Here is a 24979-nt window from a genome sequence, read left to right as displayed (position 1 = left end):
GTTTATCTACTTCTTTGGATTATCTTAACTAGATGGGAGGTTCTGTATTCATGCAGAGTGTACAGTACCTAATTTTGCATTAGTGTGCTCAGAAAATGAGCTATGCCCCCCACCCATCTGAGATGAGAAGCAAAGAGTTAGGCTAAGATCTGTTGTTTCCTGGCCCAAAATATGTCCAATTAAACAAAACAAAGCCTTATCTTGATATTCTTGCCCACTAAGTCCCATAATATATTCAAGAGTAGTAAACCAGTGAGCAATATTAACTCAAGAAAAGTCTTGCAACCAGATTTCATTACGTGATCATTGTAAGGTCAGAGACGGGCCACAAAAATGGTCAGAATAATGGCAGGGCATATATCTGAGAAAAGATTGTGAAAAACCTGCATGCTTTGGACTCAAAAAAAGAGGAAGAGTTAGAATGGACTCAATCTTAAATATTATTTAAGATTAAGAGAAGACAGTAAAAGCAGGGGGAATACAGTAGCAACCTACCATCTCCAAATCAGGACTTCTGGACTGCAAACCATGCATTTGGGTTCATTTGGACATGGCTTAGACAGATTTTTATTCTTGATAGAGGAAAAAACATTGTCCTTTCTCCACAGCTTGCAAAGCCACAGTCACTGCACTTTGTGAAAAGATCCACAAGAGGTGGGGTGGTGGTGGGATTTTCCCCCATAACACAGTGGCTTGGCACTGTACAGCTCTGTACTACAACTATTTTAGCACATGGGTTGCAATACTAGCTAGGGAATGTGCTTCCTGTGTGAAGGAAAGGCGAATTTAGCCTTGTAGAACTGCAAAATAGTATATTTACTGGGCACTCTGATGCCATACCTCCAAACACTACCAGTCCAACCTAACACAGGACATGGCAGCATGAAATAGAGCTCCCCAGTCAAACTGCCACAGTGTCTCTGAATTTAGGAGCTTCCATCGTTCATGGAAGGGGGGAGCAGAACATTTGGGTGCTACTTAGATTTAAACTACCTGTCCAAGTTAGAAGGGAAATCAGTCTTTGCCTTATCTCAGATAAACTTGCTTTAATCCTGCAATCAAACCCCAGTATCTTATACTAAGCTCTTGAGTCTATTTGTTACGATGCCTTCCTTAACCTTAATCCCCTTTCCTTCTACAACTTGATATGTGAGCATACACACTTCCATCACAACAGAGTAATGCAATTTATTACAGCCACAATTAAGGTTTTAAATTTATGGGCCGGATTGTGATGCCATGTACAGAGCATTTACACTTATATGACCACTGAATTCCAGAGAATTACTCCTGGTTTACAACAGTGTCACTGAGAGCACTGAGACTGTTTATCTTTGTTGAATTTTAAGTATGGCAGGTTGTCCCAAAACAGGTACATTGATTTTTTCTCAAATTTCATTTCAAAATTTTCTTGTATTTTTTCCTGGATTTGTAACTAGAAATAAATTAACATTGAATAGACCTAGTGTACTAATTCACTGCACATCAGTGACTTCAAAACAGTGGGCCTGCTTCTTTTGGTATATCTGGACAAAAAGGTTTCAATGGAATAGCGCAATTACACGCCAGGCCTAAATGGGATGCTTCAGCAATCTTACCAAAGAGTTTTGTTACTTTTATTAGTTTGTATTAACCTCAGTTGTCTGCATGTTTGTGTCTGTCTTAGTGCACAGAAAGTTTTAACAGGTTTATGTATCCTTTCACAGTTATTCTTTCCAAAATACAGGTATAGATTTAAATTAATGCATTTACTTTGCTTTGTCTGCTTCCTATATCCCATCCCTTACAGTACCCTCGTGTTTTAAAAGGGAAAATGATTTTATTTCTCAGTTCATTCTCCTCAACAGAATCGTTCTCTAAAGTATCTGTCTCATATAGAAATCGATTTTGTCTGTTGATCTTTGACACCAAAAATAGAGCATCTTGGGGATGAAGAAGTGACATTTCATTTTTATGGAGAAGACCAAGGCTCTGTCTTTGAATAAGTGACTTGTCTTAACATGCAGGTGAGGGTGTAGAAGAGGCCCTCAACAGGAAAAGCAGAAATGAGAAATAACGGCAACAGGAGATAGTTGTGTAGCAGTTTTCTGCGATGTCACGGGTTATCTTAGAATTTTGTTGTATCTATTGATAAAATATATTACTGAAGTAGGTATAACAAAGTCAACATCAAGGTTTTAACCCTCCCTGATTACTTAAAATTACCATTATACCCAATAATATTCCTCAGATATTAATTATTTAACTAGTATTAGGTACTTGAAAAGTTTTAGGAGACTCAGCCATCATATTACCAAGAGCAAAGGAAAAAGCAAAAAATACAAAATATAAATTATGCCAGTAAATACACATGGTTATGGAAACAAGGCTAATTAAGGAACAGAGTGAGGAGTAGCCTATCACCTGAAGGGGAAAAAAACAACCTATATGAGACATTTCCCATACATACCATCAGATAGTGGCACTGGACCAAAAAATAAAATAAAAATCACAAGATGACAGTCTTAATGTTATTAAAAGAGTGTGATAAATCCTTTGCTGCTTGGTATTGTAGGACATGGGATTTCAGTAAAATGCTAATGTATTTTCATTTTAAATAAGATCTTAAACTCAGTTTCTATCATGCTAGAGTGATGTTTATGTTGTTACACTTTCATGAAGAGAACTGGAAAGATACCACCTTCAGTTTTTGTGGCAGTGTCTCAGAAGACTAGGATAGCCAACATTTTGATGATGAATGCTCAGTAGGTGATTGCAAAGCTTTAATTGCATCCAGAGAGAAATTCAGGAGGACTATGAGTAGGTCCAGTGTTCTGCTTACCTTAAACACAGAAAGCAATGGGTAGTCAATGTCATCATCTTGACTACAGTCTGTCTCAGAAGTACAGTCTTTAAAAGCTTTGGGTATTATTAGAGTTAGTAGTAAACTATTAGGACTCGTTGAAAAATTTGCATCACTTTTTTTTTCTGTGGAAGCTTGGGTTTTCAACTAAGTGGACATTTTTCGCAGGAAGTTATTGCCTTCCTCGGAAAATGTCAATCTTTATATATAACCCCCCCAACACACACACACACACACACACACACAATACACAAAAATCTGAAAAATGAAAAAGTTTAGCCCAGAATTGCCAAAAAACTAGAACTTTGCGTCTGAAAATTACCTACCCCCCAGACCTCCCCTGCACCCCACCCTTTTTTTGACCATTTGGGGCTGAATATTTTGTTGCCAAAAACTAAATTTTATTTATTATTATTACTAAAACCAGATTTGTTCACTGAAAAAATACCATTCTTCATTTTAATTGAAATATTCTAAGGAAAGTAAATATCTGTTCAGCTCTATAAACTATAGACCATTCCCGCCCCTCCACTTCACTGTTCTGTAATGTGGTTAAGTTGCCTATCCTACTGATTATATTTTGACTAGAATAAGTGAGATTGAATCAAACAGTCTGTTTGATTCAAGTGAATTCTTTAACCAAATTCACATAGACTAAGATGATGGTGGAGAGATGTTACACTATCTTTTACCTGGCCTCCTTCCCAAGCTCCCTCTAGTGTGCTTGAATATGTACTGAATATTCTAATCTCTACAGTATTCATTTAACTTTACAACATTGTTTACAGACTCCAAAGCAGTGACACAGAGATGAGAAATTGGACTGTATAATATTGAAGAATTTCAAATCTAGTAGCCACATACTGCAGGTCATGGTTTGGCAAGAAATCCCAGTGAAATGATTGGGAGTTTTGTCTGAGTCAACAATGAGTAAAGATGAAGGATTTGACTGTAGAGTCAGTGTCAGTCACATCAAGCTTTCACCTTTTTAATGCTGGTTTTGCACTGCATATACTTTATATTATCACCTACAAATAACTCCAACATCAAAATTTCTCCCATTCTCTCTGGTCTTCCTCCATTGTGATATTTGAACTCTTTCCACTACAAAAGGACATCAGGTGAGGTACTGAAACCTTGGAACAGTGGCTGATGTTAAATAATGTGTGTTATTCTTGGTATAATGGGACAGATTAATGGGCAAATTCTAATGTTTACTCAAGTTTCCTGGCTCTTATCAGTTTAAAGCAGATGTTGATATTTCAATGTTGTTTGTGTGCATGTATATACACATACTGCACCTTGAGTTAACTTTACTTGACTATAAAATAGATATTATAAAAACAACCTTTTATAATAATTCCCAGCATTTTTAATTGCTTCATATAACAGAGTGACACAATTACAGCATTTAATTCAGACTTTGCCCCAATAATTGTTTCTTAACATTTCATACCAAGCAAAATTATTTTTCTTTAATCTTCCTGTCTGGCTAACCTTTTCTTATATAGATAACAGTATATCTGTGGCATCATCATTTGTTTTGTTCCAAAATAATCTGATGTAGCAAAGTAAATGGGGAATTATTGTGTTTTCTCTCCAACCCAAACAAATTGTAGTTCCAAAGATGCTTTAGTAACTGTATGTCTCATATTTGCAAATGAGCTAAAGAAGATGCCTAGCTGCTGCTTTTTTTGGCAAGCAATATTTAACAACATCAAAAACGATACAATTTTGTTAAATTTTTAAGATGATCTCCATGGGCATTAAATAAGCAAACCATGAAACTACTCCATCTGTCGCTCAAGTTAAAGTACAGGGAAGCAAAAGAGGGGCAGGATTTCCACCTACAAGTCACGAGGCACCAATTTCACCAGATCAAAAGTTCAGTTTCTGCTGAGGGAGCGGGGCGGTGGGGAGGCACTGAAGAGTACTTCCCTTCACCAGTGTCTTAATACTGTATATTTAAGATGCTGAAGCCTCTGTGGTGCTCTTCAGGCTTAACCCTTAGAGCAACAGTTTGAAGATTCTGCAATTTTCATAATATGCATATGGATGAGAGATTGAGAGGGTAACCCTGGCATGAGTATCTTAATTTTGGTTGCTACAGCAATAGGTTTTGCAACAAGTGTGTACTAGTTGTCATGCTTATTTCCACTGAAAGGCATAAGTGAGGGTGGGGAATGTTTTACACCCAAAACTAGCAAAGAAGAGAGCAAAATTTCATATATGGCTACAAATGACTAATGATCTAAAATGCAGTTCGACATTAATACTTTCAAAGTAAATTAAAGTAACTCAGTTAAAAAAAAGTCTTTCAGAGCTGTCTCATGTGACACTTTTTAAGCACCCCACTCACTCACAGGCAGATACACCCACCCACCCACCAGCACTTTGGGTGATATTCTCACCCCTGCTCTGGCACCTTTATGTCAGGTAAGATTATAATACCTAACTTTTATAGCACTTATCTGTACATCTGAAAGCACTTTAACAAGGTGGTCAATAGCACTATTCCCATTTTATAGATGGAGAAACTGAGGCACAGAGATGAAGTGGCTTGCCCAAGGTCACCCAGCATGCCAGTGGGAAGAGGTAAAAAGGGACATAACACTGTAAAGTGCCTCTAAACGCCATGAAAGGCAGTGCAGTAGACAGCTGAAATAAGACACAATGAAACAGACATGAAATTTCACATCTGCTGTTGGCATTTACAAGGGTATAAATTCTCTTTAGTATCAAAGGAGAACAGTTGACGTAGCAGAACCTTGACCTATACAGTCCACAACATCACTAGAAAGAAAAGCTAGACAAATCCTGCAAAGAGGGGCCATGAATTATCATTCAAATAAACACCCCCGCTTAGCCATGTTTGTGATCTCCCACCATTTGCTTTCAAAGACCATATGTATAAAAACATTGTTGTTTGCATAATTTTCACAGAAAGAGAAAGTAATGTGAATACTCACCTACATATTTTTATGAGTAATCATGACTGACATATTTTCCTGGTCATCTCAAAACTTTGTTGTAGGGCAGTATTACCACAATGTAATTTTGGAGACCAATAAAACAATACAAATAGGGAACACTCAAAATAATAGTCACAGTGAATAACTCACAAGAAATATGTTGACATAAAACACTTAGGGCTGAATCCAAAGCCCTAAGAAGTCAATGGAAATACTTTGAATAATGAACAACTTCACTGGAAAAACAAATCTGCTCACAAATAATACATGAAAAGAAAAAGAGGCTAAAGTAGTAGAATAAACTGCTAGAAATAGTATTGAAGAGAAAATATAGAACCTGAAAGGATGGCTGGACTTATCCGAAGAAATATGGAATGCATTCATATCCTTTGATGCTATCCTAGTGTCAATTTGTTTGCTTTAATAAAATTCCAAGGGTGTAAATTATATATTGTCACCTTTTATTGGTAATGTGATTGGGTCCTGTATTCTACCTGTGCCCTTTATGTGTTGATTTATTATGACATTATGAAAATACCTATCCATGTACTAAAAAATTAAAAAAAAATCATTGCTGACAATAATTTGGTCACAATTCTGGAGGTTTTGGAAATATTAGTTGCAATGCCTTGAAGTAATGTAATTCACAATATACAATATCACCTCCAATCCAATCCAAAACCATCATGGTATGACTTTATTTGTCATACTGAATGATCACCATAATTTTGTACTTAATTGAAAGTACACACAGTAAATATTTGCTAACATAAGAAAATGATTCTTGCCATTGTTTAGAACATCTAAAAAACCACTATTTACCTTATTTTGATAATACTGGGCAAATAGCATTATAACGTCATTTTAAATAAATGAACAGTACCACAGCTGAAATAAGATAAATTTCATTTTATGGTTTGGTAGCCAATTTCTGTTTCCAATTATAGTAAGTGAAAAAAAGAATCCAATCAGAGAAATATTTCTCCAATTTAACAAATACGTAGTACACTGTTTAAAGAAATGTCATGGTAGTGCATATTTTAGATACATACGATTTAAAGATTAAACATGGAATTTCTGCTATATGTGAAAATTCTGCACAGTCATATTTTCCTCACTATTGCATTTAGCATTTTATTTCTGATAACTATAAACAAAAATATCTCGCTCATCCAGTCCTTATAAAAATAAGAGAATTTCCAGTAACAACAACAGGAGATAGCATTGAAATCTGGGTTGCAAATTAAGTCTATGAGTAGAATCATCTTTATAATGGGTCGGGGGAAAAAAGCCCTTCATCTAATCACTCACAAACTTCAGGCAGAGCTCAGACCAAAGACTGGGGTTTAAGACAAAATTTTTGGTCACATTAAAGATTTTAGTTCAGCTCATAAAAAGATTATTTTATGAGTAAAACAAAGTAATGATGAAATGGGTGCCAATGACTGAGAAATACAGAAGATAATACTTGACAAGGCCACTATCTGCCACAGTCAGATGAACAAAGTGGCTAGGTGGTCTCTTTCTACTTCTTTATCAGAGTGAAATAAAAAGCTCTCTCTCTCACTTTCTCCCTCTGAGAAAATGAGTGAAAATGTCTTCTGATGCATCCCTCCTGATTGCTTGGGACAGGCTCAGCCTGTTGGGAACACAGGAGAAATTCCACGTGACTTGCCCTATATACTGAAAAATTCCATTAAGCTAGGGTTATACATATAACACAGTGTGCAAACAGACTGATAAAACTTGTAGATCTCCCCAAAAATATTTCATGTGATGCTGTATAATTGAAATAGGATCATTTATATCACGGATATTATCACTGTTAGACAATTGGAACAAATCTTGTACAAAGTATGTCATACAAGATATCAATGGAAAAATTATGATTGCCTAAATAAGATTATCTTGTTTAAATCCATGTATCATCACTGTATCTGAAGTTATGAATATTGGCTATGTATCTATATCTCAAGTGTGTTTGTTCCTGGGGTAACACCCACAATGGAGTTTACATCCAGTCTAGCCAGCCCACTGTGAATGGACTATTCAAGTTTTATAGCCCATCAAAGACACTTAGCTCTCACAATTGGCCATAAAAGAAACTCATTCCACCCAGATAGATCTTCCTGTGGATGCCTCAGCATGGATATGGGTAAAGGCTGCCCCTGTGAGTCATCAAGCCATGAGGAGTTTGGGGTGGGGGTGGAGGCTCAGGGGTGGGGCAGAGGGTTGGGGTGTGGGCTCTGAGGTGTGGCCAGGGATGAGGTACAGGCTGCCTCGGGGCTGTGGTGGGAAGAGAGAACTCCCAGCCCTCTCTCACTGCAGCAGCTAGGGGCCGGAGGAGGGGCACTGCTCCCTCAGCCACAGCAGGTCCGCACTGGGGCCGGCGGGGGACTTAATCAGCTGCTGTGCGGCCACGTGGCTTAGAAGGAACTTAGGTCGTGGGACAGAAGTTTATTTTTTGCTACTGCCTTGGTATAATCTAATGATAGAATAACCACCCGTTTTGGGTGAGTCTGCCTGTAGGAGGGCGTGGCTGTCCCTCCCAGTCAGTCTTGGGAGGAGGCCAGGTCCCCTTGCTCTCAGGCCCTTAGCAGGCAAGGATTACTGGTCAATTAGCTATCTCTAAGGCCCTGCCCTCTAGGCAGTGCCAAGCAGCAAGTAGTCTGCAGCTCAGCCCCTCAGACAGGGCAGAGTATCAAACAGGCAGCTGTGTCCTACCTCAGGCAGACAGCAGACAAATGCAGGCCTCTTGGCCTACAGTGGAGAGGCTGCCACCCCAGCAGCATGGTCAGCAGCAGGAGGTAGGGGGACCCAGGCCCAACCTACTCCACTGGGTGCCAGCCGAAGGCCCTAACAGTGGCTAATGGTTCCTCCACGGTGTCAGCGGGGATCCAGCCGAAATATGCGGACCAGTCTTCTGGCCACACACTGACTGGTCTTCTGGTTTTCCCTAGCTACTTCCTATGACCCCCTCACTGGGTTCCTTCACTTCATGGGCATCTTCCACCTCCTCGGGGTAGACTACTAGCGGCAGTCCCAGCAGTTCCTTGGCATCCTTGTTGACTGGCAGCTCTGGCAGTCCCTCTGGGTCCTCGGTGCTGTAGAGATCCCCCTCAGATTCAAACCCCGGCAGGAGGCATATGTCTTCTTTGACAGCTCCAACCCAACTAAGCTGCAGGCTCTGTCTTTTATACTTCGTGTCCTGCCCCTCTGCTTCCAGCGGGCCAGGTGTGGCTGTCCCAGCTCTACCCAGCAGGGGGAAGGCAGTGGTTTCTCCCCACCAGTCTCGGGAGGAGGCCACACCCCTTTGCTACATGGCCCTACATTTCAGCAGTTTGTCCTGAATCTAGCATTTTCAGCTGTGACCTACTGAGGCACGATGACATTTTACGAGATAGTTTGCAAGTTAAAAACCAATCCTAATCCTAATGGACCATTTTCACTGCATGAATTCAAACCAAGGCTGAGTTCAACTACTTTTGTGAAGCCAGCTGAATATATGACATAGCTTTTGATGTATCCCTCGATGGGCAATCAGATCTACATGGCAAATCCTGGCCTTTCGCAGTGTCCAAGGATTGTTCTACGTATCTTCAGCTTTCTAAGCAGACGATAAAGCACTCAACCTTCTCAGATGGCTGTGTAGCACTCACCCAGCCACCTGCCCTCTCCCCGTCCTCACAACCAGGGAAACTGGCCATCTTGATTGCCATATAAAAGGAATCAAGCCCTAGAAAATGTTGTGAAGTGAGGCACTTCATGGCCAAATGCTACTTTGCCATCCCAGCAGTGTAGAGGGACAAATACCTCTCTAGCCCGAGGAATTAGAAGGGGTCACATGACTCAAAGCAGCTTATCATGGTTAACATCTATGTAGTGCTATTAGTCAGGGAGAGAAGACAGGACCTCCACATCAACCTAAAGATTCCCCCCACCCAGCACTTGGGGGATGGGGGAGAGAAGAATGGGAAGGAATTGGGAGGGTAGTACTCCCCTCAAATGATGCCCCAAACCTCCTATAAAATAGGGACTCTTAAAAAAAAATTAGGCATCCTGGTGCCAATCCCAGTCCAACCTCTGTGTCCCAAATTGTTCCAGTTGGGGATTTATAATTCCCCCCAAGATCTCAAATAAGAAGAGAAACAAGACTGGGCCTTATGGGTGGCAGTCCCTGTCCAGCCTTCTCTTATGCACTGGAGTTGACCATCCCCAAGATTGGGCAGTCTTGTATTTATGTACTCGTCCCCTTACCACTAGATATCTGGGACCCAGAAGTTGGCCTTGGATATCAGTCTCTACCTCTGCATGTTCACCTTTACAAACTGTCTATTTATTCACAGAAATCAAGCTTGAAACGTGGCTGGGTAAGCCCATCTTAAATATATTAATGCACTCAATTTTAAAATAATACTGCAGCAAGCTGCTCACCAGAGATTCCATCTTGGAAGGCAAAAGCCCTCTAGCCAGGCTTATATAGTAACCACTACTCATCAGCTAGGTTTTGGATGAAAAACAAGCTAAGAGTTGACAATATTTATATATTTACAGTTGGAAATTCAGTTTTAACTTAAACAATCATCAGTAAGGGAGCAAAAAGAATTTTTCGATCACCTTTTAATGCTTTTCTTTAAACTTTGACTGACTTCAGTTCAGCGCTTGTTAGTGACATAAGATCAGATTTCTTTCTTTATTTAATTTAAGAAAGGGGACTTTTCTTGCTAGGTATGTTTTCAAGCTCTTGCTGCTTTGGTTCAAAACAAACTCAATTTCAGATACACATATTTATTGTTGTGAGAACACTTGTGTCACAAATAGAGAATTATAAGTATGGCTGCATATAAATTACAGCAGTGCCTGATAGATTTCACAAGTTGGTCATGGTAAAAATATTAAATGTCATGATTTGTTTACCCAAGGATCAGATCTGAATACAAATACACAGTCTCATTCTTAGGAAATTATTTCATGTTTGCATTTCCAATAACCTTTGAGGGGAAACTGCCATATTGTCAACTATCAGAGGGGTAGCTGTGTTAGTCTGGATCTGTAAAAGCAGCAGAGTCCTGTGGCACCTTATAGACTAACAGACGTATTGGAGCATAAACTTTCGTGGGTGAATACCCACTTCGTCGGATGCATGTAGTGGAAATTTCCAGAGGCTGGCAAGCAAGAATCAGGCTAAGGATATGCATAAATATGCAACCAAGAATCAGGCTAAGGATAATAGGGTTAGTTCAATCAGAGAGGATGAGGCCCTCTTCTAGTAGCTGAGGTGTGAACACCAAGGGAGGAGAAACTGCTTTTGTAGTTGGCTAGCCATTCACAGCCTTTGTTTAATCCTGAGCTGATGGTGTCAAATTTGCAAATGAACTGAAGCTCAGCAATTTCTCTTTGAAGTCTGGTCCTAAAGTTTTTTCGCTGCAGGATGGCTACCTTTAAATCTGCTACTGTGTGTCCAGGGAGGTTGAAGTGTTCTCCTACAGGTTTTTGTATATTGCCGTTCCTAATATCTGATTTGTGTCTATTTATCCTTTTACGTAGGGACTGTCCAGTCTGGCCTATGTACATAGCAGAGGAGCATTGCTGGCACATGATGGCGTAGATTACTTGGGTGGACGTGCAGGTGAATGAACTGGTGATGGTGTGGCAGATCTGGTTAGGTCCTGTGATGGTGTCGCTGGTGTAGATATGTGGGCAGAATTGGCATCAAGATTTGTTGCGTGGATTGGTTCCTGAGTTAGAGTTACTATGGTGCAGTGTGTAGTTGCTGATGAGAATATGCTTCAGGTTGGCGAGTTGTCTGTGGGCGAGGATCGTCCTGCCTCCCAAGGCCTGTGAAAGTGAGGGATCGTTGTCCAGGATGGGTTGTAGATCACTGATGGTGCGTTGGAGAGGTTTTAGCTGAGAACTGTACGTGATGGCCTGTGGAGTTCCGTTGGATTCTTTCTTGGGCTTGTCTTGCAGCAGGAAGCTTCTGGGTACACATCTGGCTCTGTTGATCTGTTTCCTTTTTTCCTCATGTGGGTATCGTAGTTTTGAGAATGCTTGGTGAAGATCTTATAGGTGTTGGCCTCTGTCTGAGGGGTTGGAGCAAATGTGGTTGTACCTCAATGCTTGGCTGTAGACAATGGATCGTGTGGTGTGTCTGGGATGGAAACTGGGGGCATGAATGTAGGCATAGCGGTCGGTGGGTTTTCGGTATAGGGTGGGGTTAACGTGACCGTCACTTATTTGCACCGTGGTGTCTAGGAAGTGGACCTCCCAGGTAGATTGGTTCAGGATGAGGTTCAGGTTGAGGATGTGGAAGCTATTGAAATCGTGGTGGAATTCTTCCAGGGTTTCCTTCCCATGGGTCCAGATGATGAAGATGTCATCAATGTAGCGTAGGTAGAGAAGGGGTGTCAGTGGATGAGAGCTGAGGAAGTGTTGTTCCAGATCAGCCATAATACCTATACTGAAAACCCACCAACCGCTCTGACTACCTTCATGCCTCCAGCTTCCATCCTGGACACACCACATGATCCATTGTCTACAGCCAAGCACTGAGGTACAACCGCATTTGCTCCTTTAAATAGCAGATTTAAAGGTAGCCATCCTGCAGCAAAAAAAAACTTCAGGAGCAGACTTCAAAGATAAACTGCTGAGCTTCAGTTCATTTGCAAATTTGACACCATCAGCTCAGGATTAAACAAAGACTGTGAATGCTTCTGTAGTTGGCTAGCCAGTTTCTCCTCCCTTGGTGTTCACACCTCAACTGCTAGCAGAGGGCCTCATCCTCCCTGATTGAACTAACCTCGTTAATCCTAGCCTGATTCTTGCTTGCATATTTATACCTGCTTCTGGAAATTTCCACTACATGCATCCAACGAAGTGGGTATTCACCCACGAAAGCTTATGCTCCAATACGTCCAGAGGTGAAAGTAAGTCTAGGGACTTACCGGTACCGGGCTGGGCTGGGGCCAGCTCTGGCCCCTGGAAGGGTGGTGCCTAAGGCGGAAGGGGCGGGGCTGGGAAAGGTCAGAGCCAGTCCTGGCCCACCCTGTACCGGCAAGTGCCTCCTTCCCCCTTCCTGGGGTAACAGCGGCAGCCGGGGGCTCTGGCAGCGGTTTAAATGGCCTGGGGCGGTAGCGGCAGCCGGAGCCCTGGGCCCTTTAAATCGTCCCTGGAGCCCCGCCGCCGCTTCCCCAGGGCTCCAGCAGCAGGGCTCCGGGGATGGGGCTCCAGCCACCATTACCACGCCGGGCCCTTTAAATCATCCCCGGAGCCTGCTGGAGCCCTGGGGAAGCGGCGGCAGGGCTCCGTGGACGATTTAAAGGGCCCAGGGCTCGGCCACTGCTACCGCTCAGGGCTCTTTAAATCGCTGCCCCAGCCCCACCGCCGCTACCCCAGGGCTCCGGCAGTGGGGCTCTGGCAGCAATTAAAAGGGCCGGGGGCTCCAGCTGCTCCTGGGAGCTGCAGGCCTTTAAATTGTGCCTGGGGAAGCCAATCCACCCCGGTACGGCGCACCAGCTCTTGCCGGTATTTAATCCCCATGTATTAACTCCTACAGATTTTATCAGGAGATGCATTCAGATTAAGGGCATGATATAGCAATGAAACTGAAAATCGTGGGTGACATACACATAGGGGCTGAAGTGTGTGTGTGGAGCTGGGTAGGGTCAGGAGGGAAACTTTGGAAATGGTGATATTCTCCAGTCAGGCTTATTGTGGTAATAGGCTATGGAGCCTTGTACAGCTAGATCATGTTTGATTCCATCTCAGGTCAGGAATTATCAAAGACATTATCACATGATGTCTGTTTGATTGTCTAGTCTACATAAAATGAGTCAGCTGCTTCAGCACAGTCCTTGTTAGAGAGCTGTCCATGTCATAAATATACTGCACCACAATTACTAAATGGCACCACTGCTACCAGCCTCAGGAGCATAGGAAGAAATTAGACTCAGGGAGGTACACTGTCTCCTGGACACTAGGGGCTGCATTGCAAGGGGGAATAATTTGCTACAGCCCTTTAAATAGTAGGGCATACTCTGTTCCAATAGGCAGCATGTAACGAGGCCAGAGCTACTCCCCACCCTTTCCTAAAATCATGTCCAAAATTTCCTTCCAAAGGGAGTAAGTTGGTTAACAGTTTATGTGCCTCCTCCAGGGCTCAGGCTGCTATTCTGGGTAGCCATTATGTGGACTGTGCAAGGCAGGAGTAGCTTATTTACTCCATCTTCTCTTCCCCTAATGTACAACTGCACAAGAAGGAGCACAATTTAGCCCATAATAAACACTGGACCAAACCCGGAGGTCCTTTTTCAGTTACTACTCTGTCCCTACTCAGGTGAAATTACCATTGATTTCAATGAGAGTCTGCATAAGTAAGGACTGAGTATCAGCTAAGTAACAGCTGAGTAAGGATATAGGCTTTTGGTCCAATGAGAGAGGAATTCAACTGATTTATGCATATTGTATCAATAGTTTTGCATGGAAAACACTTATCTGGGGAATATCATGCAAAATTCCCATGGGAACTGTCTTGATAATTTTCCCTACCTACCCCAGAACCCCAAAATGCGTGCCCCTGATATTCTGTAAGTAATAATGACTGAGTGTTGTCTCACCCATTTCAGCAGCATGGACATAACACCAAAATGAGCTGATAAAAAAAGACTGAAGTAAATAGATTTTTCCACTGAAGTTGGGGGAGTGGAGGAGGACTACTGCAGTGGTTCTTTTGTGCGAATGTTCTTTTAAATACTGTGTCCATTTCATGTAGTGGTAAGGACTGGGGTTGTCTCAACTCACCTATCTTCAATATTGCATTTATTGTGTCAGAAATACTTAGCGCTCAAGTGAAACACTGTGAAAAGCATGGTGTAGTCATTGCTACAGCAACCGAAATTTGTTCTGCTCTTTCCTCTTTCATTAGCTCACACTCTCACACACACGAATTCCCCTGGAACTGTACAGTGCACATGCTGTACACAGCTTTACATAGGTGGCTTACAGCATTGTTATCGACTCGTTACCTGGACAGCTACCTATTTATTTGAGGGGTGGGTATAGGAGGCAGAGAAAAAAGTTGTTTCATATGAAGAAAGTGCTGTCCTTGGTACTAATATTTGTAATCCAGAGCCACAACAAGTTCAGTGCCTGAGCCAGAGTCCTTCCTCTCCAAAGCTCAGCGAGAGTATCAGATTCTAATCTCTGTTCCATGGCTGTGCATCAGATTGTTTGGGCTAAAATTGAGACAGCCATAGATGAAATATCCATCCATCAATCTATTTCACCTATGCTTGTCTAAATTCTAGCCCAAACAATTTGTGTGTGCATGCATGTAGAGTTTACATCTCCTGATCTTTAATCTATTATATTACGTGAACAGACAGGGACCAGCAATCCCTTGAAACTGTTTTCAGCAGTTTTTAGAAGGGCAGAAGGCTAGAAGTGCTAATGTTGAGTCCTGGCTCGTTACAGCTCTCTATTTACTAGAGTACGGTAGTAAATATATTTGAATCTATAATAGAATGGCCTTTAGCAATACCACCTGCTACTATGAGTCTGGTAGATCTCACATGCTAAGCAGGATCAGGCAGGCATTTGGGACCAGATTTTTAAAGTTCTTAAGGTGCCTAAAGATGAAAATAGATTCCTAATGGGATTTTCGAAATGCCTAGGTACCTTTACATTACTTTAAAAATATAGACCTTGGGGTATGTCTACATTGTAATGTAAGCCCAGGGTTAGTGGGAATTGAGTTAGCTGACCCATGTTAGGTAACCCTAGGCTTGAGCAGCTACATTGTATTTTAACCCTACTTTAAGACTTCTCTAACACAGACTCAAATGTAGGGCTCTGGCATCCACGCTACAGTGTGCAGCCCCAAGACATATCCCAGAGTCCATAGAATCCCCACCCCGAAATATGGCACATTACGGGAAGATTGAACTATCTGACAACACAGCCTGCCCATCAGTCATTTTGGTCTGTGCACTCCTAACTACTGGAGTCAGCAACATGGAGGAGGCACCTTTTGATGCACATCTCTTGCTTGCGCTTTCCCTCCTGTGTCAGGAAAATGGCAGAGCATCCACGAGGCACTAGCAGACATTTCAATGCTGTCAGATTTCATGATGGAGCTGAAGGAGGCGGTGGCAGAGGAGGAGGAATGCCCTGGCATAACAAACTCTCACTGGCAGATTCTGCTCAGTATAATTGGCATAGCCGCTGATGTCTTCTGTAGACTGTAATTTCTGGTGCAGGATCACCAGCACAGACTGGTGGGATCCCATTGCCATACAGATCTGGGATGACCAGCAGTGGGTCCAGAACTTTCACATGAAGACTGCAACATTTCTGGAGCTTTATAAGCAACTTGCCCCTACTCTCCAGCATAAACAGACACATCTGAGAGGTCACCCTTGCCACTCCAGAAGCGAGTCGCTATAACTGTCTGGAAACTGGCTACCCCAGACTGCTACAGGTCCATTGCCAACCAGTTTGGGATTGGAAAGATCAACTGTGGGTAAAGTGGTGGTGGAGGTTTCTGAGGCAATCAGGCATGTCGTTTACTTCAAGGTGACAGGCATTAAAGATATTCTGGAGGTAACTGCTAGCTTTGAGAGAATGTGGTTTCCTAAGTGCACCAGGGCCACTGATGGGATTCACATGCCCATAGTTTGCCTTCATCAAGGACCACATAAACCACAAAGCCATTGTTATGCAGGCACTAGTGAACCACAGAGGCAGATTTACAAATGTCAACATGGGCTGTACAGAAAAAGTTCACAATCCTAAATTTTTTTCACCATGCAGGAGGCTACATTCATGGACATGCTGGGACACCATTCCCACCAAATGACTGACTTAAACAGTATTACTCTCCCCACTGTTATTCTGGGGGACCCTGCGTACCCCTTTTCACCTTGGCTTATGCAACCATACCATGATTTCAGAGACCCCAGCAAAAAATGGTTTAATTACAGTCTCAGCGTGTGTAGAATGGTAATTGAATGTGCTTTTGGCAGATTAATATCAAGTTGGAGATGTCTACAAACCCATTTGGATGCTAGTGTCATCAATGCTGTGCGTATTACAGTGGCTTGCTGTGCTCTTCACAACCTTTGTGAAGCCAGAGGTGAGCGATTTCCCCCTGAATGGACCTGTGACAGCAAGGGAATGCTGGATCAGTTCCCTAAGCCAGAAAGTGCAGCTACCACTGAGGGAGTTGGTTACACTTGAGCAGCAGAAGTCAGGGATGCTTTGTTTTCTCAAATTATGGACTTCTATGGCCCAATGGAAGAGGGGGCATAGTACCTGCATGAATCTGCTTTTATATTTGCAGGGGTGGGGGGCGGGGGGCAGTCCTTGGGAAGAGGGTGGACTTAATTGCCATACAATGTAAGTCTGAATGACATGATGTATAATGAATTTGGTTGGGGAGGGGTGTGTGGAGGCCCACAGTGGTTGTACAGATGGAATTTATTGAAATATGAATTGTTGTACCTAGCTCATGTTGCACCTATTTGCTTACTAATGGTTAATTGCTTCTGAACATGTTTTTAGCTTTATCATATCAAATCATGATTGTATGATGTGATGCAGTGACAGTCTCAAATTTTCCTGAAAACGTAACATGCTTTATTTGAAAACATGTCTTAAAATAGTCAACCACTTAGTTTTGGGCAGGCAGCTACCATTACAAAATCACATACCCCCACTCCCACGCCCCAAAAGGGCAGAACATAGTTAATACACCAACACAATCCCCCTTCCAATACATGTTCCTTGGCCCCATCTTCTCCTTTCCCTTCTTTACATGTTTCCCCCTCACTTGGCAGCAGTGGAGCGGGGGAGGAGGTTTCCTCTGCAGAAGGGTGGAAGAAGGAAGGCTGCACGGGGTTAAGTTGCCACGCCTAACTGCTCAGGAGTCTTGAATGCATAGGCTAGCCTGACATGGAGTTGTCCAAGATACTGCTGGACATTGCAGGGTGAGCCTCTCTGCTGAGCTCTGTGCAACTTGCTTAGCCACCATTCCTGTTCCAGGAACTGCTTCACAAGTGCCTGGTGCCTCACTGAACCCTTGTTCTTCAGCTGCACAGCAAGCCATAGCCTTTCCTCCTGCCACTCAGTATGCCACTGGTCCAGTCTTAAGTCCCTCTCCTTCTCTCCTGCAGGTCTACCATCTCAAGAGCATTGTTCATAACTTCATCGGAGAAATGCTTTTTGGAATGGTCTGGGAAGGTGCGTTGGGCCAGGGATCAAATTCCTGAAGAACAGCGGACAGTGTAGGTTGAAGGTGTTGAAAGCGGGCAAGAAATAGAAAGGGGTTGTCTAAAAGTAGCTCAGCAGAGGAGCACAGAATTAATTATTGTGGAATCTCAAGGACATAAAATGTAACATTTCTAAAGTGAACCAACACATTGTGAAGGGGATGCTTCAGTCCTCACACTGTCTCTGGACGCAGCCTTGTTAATCGCAGTTACAGAAGTGCAGAGGCAATTGTAAGTTTAAAATCATAACCTTTATTCTGTTTCATAAACATGTCATAACTAATTTCCGTATGGTTGGGGGACAGGTGTGTTCAATACCCTCGAGGCAAAAGGCGCTCTCTCTCTCTCTCCCCCTCCCCCGCCCCCCCCCCACTCTCTCTCTTTCATTTCAGGCTTTTCATATTTTGGAAGACATAACTATTCTTCTGATGCCCTACAGGCAAAGGGAGATATTATTCCAAGCTGCTGGAGGGAAACCAGCACTGTATGCAGCTGAAGTATTCAAAGGAATAGTGACTAAACAGCACATTTGCAAGTGGAGTAGACTCACAGATATATGGGGGGCCTGGAAAATACACCGTTCCCCACAATGTGACTAACTACCTGGAGTTCCTGCTTCAGGAAAAGTTGGCAGCTACCAGCAGCCAGGACTGAGTCAGAATCCATGAGGGAATTAACCTGATGCTGGAGTTAGCTCACGCATGGCTTACTCTGTTATTGCTGCACGCAAATGCACTGAAATCTGCAGCTTTACTCCCCGGTGCACCTGGTCAATTCTGGGAAAAACCTGACACCACATTTGTATTTTGGAGAAATGATTTTGTGACCCGTAGACGGCATGGATTACCTCTAACTGAAATGGACTAGACTTGGAAACAGAATACTGTTTCCCCAAACACACACACTTAGTTCACAGTTTACAGGCAGCTGCATAGATCCAGGAGGAGTGATTACAGAGTGGCAAATTTCTAATTACTGGCAAGAAAACAAGAATGATCCTGTGACTTACCCGGGAAAATAACCTTTAAAGCTGTTTATGAATGTTTGAAATTCCAAGTTACCATTGTGAACTTCACAAGATAAGAAGGAGGGGGAATGCCTAGGAGCTGTGTTACAATCTGCTATTAGTGGCCCAACAGTCGTAGCCGTGGTTTACCATTTTTGCCTTGCTTCTTACAACAGAAATCCCTTCCATTACTGTAATAATAAAGTCGTACAGTTACCGGACTCTCAGATGGCTTCTGTCTTCATTGGGTTCTCTGAAGGCTTAGCAGCAGGCCATTCACTGGGGGAAGAGGGTCAATCAGCTCTTCTGAGTAAGGACAGAGAATTTGCTGTTGATCCTGATCCACAGCCTGCTCTGGGACTGGTTTCATTAAAAGAGTCACTTCATGCTCCTGACAGGGAGCCTGCTACTGCTCATCAGTCCCCATGCTGGATTCAGGGGCCATCAGGGCACCATCCCGGCCGACCACATCATTATTTAGCATGGTTGGCTAGTGCCCAGAACACGGTCAAAATCATCATGAAATAGGCATGTCGTTGGCAAGTTGCCTGAGGTGTGATTCTTCTCTCTGGTCTTCTGATACTCTCTCTTCAGCCTCTTAATATGTTCCCTGCACTGTTCACCTGTCTGAAAAATCTGCAGAGCTGCCAGCTTTTTAGCTCCTTGCTAGTATATTTGGTCATTCCTGGTGCTTTTGCTGAAGTTCACAGTTTTACTGGCCTCACACCAGGGATTCACCAAAATCTGCCTGCGTTCCCATGACCAGAAAGCAGCTCTCCTTGCATAATGCTTGATTGGTTTGGTTTCCATTGCAAACCCAGGAGGCTCTCTAATAGTGGGCTTGCAGATTAGTGATCCATAGAGAATGGGTTGACACTGACCTGAGCTGCAGCTGTTTCCAAAGGTGGGAGTGGCTTCCGTTTTCAAGAGAGTGGATTGCAGATTGTTGGGATAGAAAGGACTAACCAAGTTGTGCCATGGAATTGTGGGATACTCTGGTGACTCCCAGGACCTGAGTCAAGTAGGGATGCAGCTACACCTCAAGCAATAGGGCTGAGACCACTGTTCCCACTAAGCTGTGCGCATGTGCACGCACACAGAGATCCTAAACCCTGCACACACAGCGAAACACCGCATGCACAAAAATTTGCACAGAAGCACAACAATTTACACAGAAGAAATTTTTTGCACACACAGCCTGTCAAAAATTAGAGGGAACATTGGTTGAGACCCTGGGTGCTGTCTTAACTCAAGCTCTGACCATCCAGCCCTGCAGGGTCCAGTGTAGATGCAAGGGAGTTAGGTTGAGTCCAGGCTCAAGTATGGACTTATGTTGCAGTGTACACATATTCTTAGAAGATGGACTTCTAATGAGCACATACATCTAAGGAAGTGGCATTGGTCAGTCAGGAGGTGGAGTTCTTCCCTCTGAATGGCTTCAAGTATTGTGTTAGTGGACACAGAGCTGCTCAAAGGGATATCATAAAACTGAGAGCCTATGAATTTGTGATCACTTTTTCGCTGCCTGTCCTAAACTGTTGTATATTGCTTACAGTCTTAAGTACCTGCCATTATGTGGCTGGAATGTTTTGCAAAGCAGTTTGGTAAATACATGAGAATATCAATTGCATTTATAGAAATTAGAACTGGTTCTTGAATGAATTCTGAATGCAGAGATGGGCTAAAATCAAGTAACTTATTCACAATCAATCAAATCCAGTTTTTTATATGGTATTTCACAAATTCTCCTTTACAGATATTGTTCACCAAGCTTTTTTCTGCATGGAAAACCACTTTACATACTGGCTAATATGGAAGTTAGGCATTTGCTAATAGGACAGAAGTATTCCTCTGTGAAATATTTGAAGTGAAGCTGCCAATTATTTTGTGTTTTCATCAGTCAGATTAAAAGGATTTTGGTTCTTTGTTTCTACTAGTGGTGTCAATTGTTTATTTAAGGGGATTTGGTTTTCTGATTGGGTTTGAGACTGAAATTTATCGTTGATGCAAATAAATATGACAATTGGCTAAGGAAGAATAGACTTCACTTACCAAGAGCACACACAAACTTTGTGAAAACTGAAATGCTCAGGTAGCTTATAGTAGTGATGTGAAATCAGGTAGCCGTCAAGGCTAATCAAATCCTTTGAAGATACTAAACTATTCCTCTTCTTTACTGTGTTTTAAGGGTATAAGTAAGATTTTCAAAAGTGCCTAGGTGCCTCTGAAGCCATAGTCCTGTTCACTTTCACTGGGAAATAAATCTTCTCACTTAAGTCTTTTCTACCTTTTTGAAAATGTAACCATTTGTCTTCAGTACTGCTTGAAATATTTTAAAGATTACATTAATCATTACATCATCCTTTTACAGGAGTTTCATCAATGGTTTGCCAAAGCTCATTAATCTTCTGTTTTCCCCATTTTGTACTAAGACACCCTGAAAAATGCAGCACTTTCCTGAGGGAGTTACATACGTAAGCAATAACTGCAGAGCAATATCATCAGCTTGACAAGCGCTCTATTCACAGCAAAGCAAAACAGGTGCAGTGGTGCTCTGCATCAAGCCAGTTATCTTCAAAGTCCTATGAGATAAGCGGGTATTGTATTTCATAGGCAGGGATACCACTGCAGACTTGCCCCTGGCCGTGGTTTGTCTAATTGTCAAAGCTGGAATTGGAACTCAAGAGCTCCTGCACCCCCAGTCTTGTGTCCCCACAGACCCTGGGCTGGCTCTATAAAGGAAAAGAAGAAAATGTATTTCACTTTATGGGAAAAGCAAATCAAAAGCAATGATAAGTGATACTAAAGGAGAGAAGATACTGAAGCTACAGTACAAGTTATCTGCATTAGGACACGTCATCTACTTCTGACATGTGTTGATTTACATTCTGTGGTTGCAACAAGATTAATTTCAGACTTGGGTGGAATTTTGAGTCTCAGATCCAAAGCCAGTTGAAGTCAATGATTTCTGTGTTTGAAGGTTTTTAACCATTAGAGAAGTGAGACTTTAAACAGCCTGCCAATAGGAGTAGTGGAGGCAAACAACCTAGTGCGTTTTAAGATGGAGCTTGATAAGTTTATGAACAAGATTATATGATAGGGTTGCCAGCAATAGCAAGGGACTGGAGTTGATAACGACTGGAAGGGATCTCCTGTGTTATGTTCCTATGATTTAAGCAAGCTTCGGATCAAGTCCAGGGCAGTAATGGGTTTTACAAGGAGTACTGGAGAGAGGGACAAAATCAAGTATTAATATCACTGGTTGCTGTGGTTGGTAAATACCCATAGTTGCACAGGAGTTTGAGTAATTCCTGTGTTTTCAATTAGTGACTGCTGATTATCAAATGAATTGTGTGTATAATCCAAATAGAAAATCTCATCTACTACCCATATTAAAATAGTTTACTGTTCCCACTAGTTAAGTATTTTTATGGCAGTGTCAGAAATATGAAGGACTCTCAGTTTATTGAAGACACTGCCTTCGCTTGGCACATTCAAAGGGATTAGAATTGGCTAGTATTGCTTAGGGCATTCTTCAAGGAAAATCTGGAGCTCTAACATTCAGAACACATCAATTATAAAATCCAGAAAAGACAAAAAACTGGAGTCTTTTTGTAAACCATGCTAAACCTTTTCTTTTGGCAAGTACATATGGGGGAGAATAAGAATGAACAAGTATTTATAATTGTTAAACTTGTAGCAAAAGTTAAAAGTGCCAACAAGTACAAAATGGGACTCTCTCATGTTGAGGACAGAAAGAAGTAGCTTTCTCTGTTTAGTACTTGATTTTCCATATGACAGTGTAAGTTCTTCAGGACAGGAACCTTGTCTTCGTACATATTTGTACAACACCTTGCACAATAATCCTGACCCCAGTCCTGACTGGGGACTCGATGCCAATATAAGGAATATTTTTTTACAATTTTAATTAAAAACACCAATGTCCTACAATGTGTAGTAAATTAAAGTTAAGAGAAAGTGCATTGATACTAAAAGGGATAAATTACACTATGGAATTCAAAGTTTGGACACTAATTACACCACTTTCCAAACACAGAATTGCAATGCTATGGGTGAGCTCTCACATTTCCATCCACTACCAAAGATGAGCAAAAGGGACTCTCTTCTTTCTACTTCCTTGTGAGAGAGAAATTTTTGTCATTTAGTTTTGGGCCATTTTGACCAAGGCCATATCTACTCTGCAACAAGCTGGATCTAAATTGTGGAGTGACGTCTCTCAATCTGGAAGCATTCTGGTGTAAATTCTCTGGCTTCAGATAAATTTTAAAATAATTCAATATAAAAATGGACATATCCAGTACATAAATCCATATTTTCCATTTCTACATGCAATACATTTTATATAAACCATATCAATCCACATTAACATTTGAAGCTGGAGGCTTTGCCATCAGGGTAGAGTTCAGCTAGAGCTTTTAGCTCCTGGGGAGGTGTAGTTTGGGATTGTGGGACAAGGCTATTAAGTTGATATTGTGCAAAAATAATCTGTAGTAAAATAGTTAACTTAATGTTGACATTAACTTTGGTATCTATAGGGTTCAGAGTCAACATCCACTGAGATTAATGGAGTATTTCACATCTCTCAGAGATATTGTTTCTGGCTCTTTGCAAACTGAAGATGACAACATCATTTGCACTTGTACCACGTTTACAATTATGTTATCACCACATCCATAAGAACTAGAAATCTAATTTTGAAAGTTTCTCACAATGTTCTGTATTTTTGCATATATGAAGTCTGGCTGTGTGAACAGCAATAAAATATATGATCCTTTTATGGCTAAGAAAACTAATCTACCACATCCATGCTGTCTCCATTGTCCAGGTATATCTTTCATATTCTATATGTTTTCAGTTTACAGGCTGTTCATACTCAACTTTCCTTTGCAAATCTCCAGCAAAGCTGGGGCATTCTTCGACATGTAATTAAAATGCATATTTGTACTAACCCAACTGTAACTTATTTGTTTGTTTAAAATAAGCAAGGCCCCAGTTACACTGAAAATGGAAATATACAGCAGATAAGACAGCTCAATTATACATGTGGCATGGGAATGTGGCATGCTTGTGCTGCTCTGTAAGCACATCACAGCAATAGCAAAGGAGTGCAGCTGTTTGACAGGGGTAGTTGAAGGAGTTTGAAATAACAGACCAGTGATGAGTTTGATGAAAGCCCCTTTTCCTTCTGGACCAGGTATTTCTTTTATTAGAACTGCAAGAAGCAAATAGTTTGGAGACAGATTTCAATTAGCACGACTGAAACCGCTCACAATTATCTATTCAAAACAGAAAATCTTCCCGATACCTTGAATTAATAGCCTACAAAGCATGGGAATTTTACTAGTGCTGAAACACTGGTTTAACAATTTAGCGAACGAACTTATCTCCCCTCCCTTATCAGCCACACCATCAGGAGCTCATTCACCTGCACATCTACTAATGTGATATGTGCCAGCAATGCCCCTCTGACATGTACATTGGCCAGACCAGACAGTCTCTACACAAAAGAATAAATGGACACAAATCAGACATCAGGAATAGTAACATACAAAAGCCAGTAGGAGAACACTTCAATCTCCCTGGACATTCAATAACAGATTTAAAAATAGCCATCCTTCAACAACAAAAACAGGCTTCCAAGAGAAACTGCAGAGCTACAATTCATTTGCAAACTTAACACCATTAATTTGGGCTTGAATAGGGACTGGGAGTTGCTGGCTCACTACAAAAGCCATTCTCTCTCTCTTGGTATTGACACTTCCTCATCAATTATTGGGATCACAGATCCATCTGAGCTTTGGAATGTGCTCTCATCCATAGCCAAACTTAGGGCCAGTGATTGATCCTATCAAGGCCTTACAACATTATTGCC

This window comes from Chelonia mydas, chromosome 7 (genome assembly GCF_015237465.2).
Source record: "Chelonia mydas isolate rCheMyd1 chromosome 7, rCheMyd1.pri.v2, whole genome shotgun sequence".
Lineage (NCBI taxonomy): Eukaryota > Metazoa > Chordata > Testudines > Cheloniidae > Chelonia > Chelonia mydas.
The sequence above is the reverse complement of the archived record's forward strand: the minus strand, read 5'-3'. Positions refer to the sequence as shown.